Source organism: Diaphorina citri, unplaced genomic scaffold (assembly GCF_000475195.1).
Source record: "Diaphorina citri unplaced genomic scaffold, Diaci psyllid genome assembly version 1.1 scaffold5678, whole genome shotgun sequence".
Taxonomy (NCBI): domain Eukaryota; kingdom Metazoa; phylum Arthropoda; class Insecta; order Hemiptera; family Psyllidae; genus Diaphorina; species Diaphorina citri.
The window spans coordinates 3,687-5,364 of NW_007383054.1; positions in this window are offsets into that span (position 1 = coordinate 3,687).

Sequence of the window (1,678 nt, forward strand, 5' to 3'; positions counted from 1 at the left end):
CTATTTTAGCGGGGGCCCGCCCTTAGCTTGGGGCTGGGATCGCTCAACTTTCCGTCTGCGCATGATTGGAAAGTCGGTTGGATCCGACGACCGTAACATAAAATATAAAAATATTAGTTCCCCCCCCCCACGTTAGAACTTTTCAAGTCCCAAGGCGTTTCCTACAAGTGGAAAACTTTTTCCCAAAGGCACCCGGTTTGATTAATTCTTGTGACGAGATTACGGGAGCATATTTGTGACCAGTGATGAGTAAACATTTGTCGAGAAAAAAAATCATTAGAAAGTAACCTTACACTGAAGACTTGTTTTTTATGGGAGAAAAGTCAGTGTACCCTTACATCAGGAGAGGAAAATGGGGTCGACAGATTTCTTTCTTCTTCTTCCCTTCTTCTTCTTCTTCTTTTCTTCTTCTTCTTCTTTTCTTCTTCTTCTTCTTCTTCTTCTTCTTCTTCTTCTTTTTTTAAGAATGGGTACAATGGTTATCGATATCGTATCCACTAAGAAGGAAACCCTTTGAATGGAACGAGTCTAATTAATTCACCTAGTCAACTAGTCAAAAGGGTATTTCCTTTTTTGGGGAAAACTTTTCCTAAAAGTGTTTGGGTACGGAACGCATAGGTCTCATCTGATACCAACTGGACAGGATAACATGCTCCTGGTGGGTGTGTGTGGTGTTTTTATGTGAGGCTAAACAGATAAAGTTTGTTCTCGGAACGTCTGGCTTTCCTCCTATCCTGTCATTCTTCTCTCTTCGATTTCGGGACGATAAGACCTTAGATGTTACAGTTCCCTCTATCAAACCTCTAAAAAAAGCTGTGTAAGATGAAATACCTAGTCTAAGATGGTCGTTTTGAAACTGCATTTTATCTAGTGTATGATTTTTCCAAAATATCTCGCGGAACCCTTGCCGTCAGCTCGCGGAACCCCTAGGTTCCGCGGAACACCAATTAAGAAACACTGCATTAGAGGGTTAGGTTAAACACAATAAGATGCTTTCTTTTTCATTATCATGGCTTCTGATCTTCTGAATAATTACCAATGGGAGTGAGCATACTCTAACTTAACTGATCAATGTGAAAACTCTCATTTAATCACTAGCAAGAATAATTTGATTGAACTTGATTGGAGGTAGACCTACACATAATGGAATCAGGACTTCTATGATGCAACAGGTTTTCAACTCTTGAGACTGCAAAGGGTGATTAGAATGCCTTCTATCTGGATAATGATATTCAAACGCTAATCATTGCTTATCATAACTCATAACAGCATAACCATGACAAAGGATGTTATGTTCCCATGAGCAAGGACATGGCCTGGTAGAACTCTACCAACAGGATACAATAACCTATCTGGTTATCAATACATTTGTAACATTTCAAGCTCTGTTGCTTGGTAACAGCATTTTCCACAACAAATCCCTGACATGTTTTGAGATGTCTAAATTGTAAAGTTTTGAAGCATACAAAGGACAAAGGAGACAAAGTTTTGAGACTTACCTATCTAGGTGTACAGCATCTGAAACCCTCCTTCTGAGTGATGTAATGGGAAACCTTGTGAGGCTTGAGATGATTTAGGACAAGCCTTCTTGATAACAGACAAGTTACTAAGCACTATGAGTTCAAACACAGAAAGACGAGAAGTACAAATGAAGCACAACTTTACACTTTTAAACAAG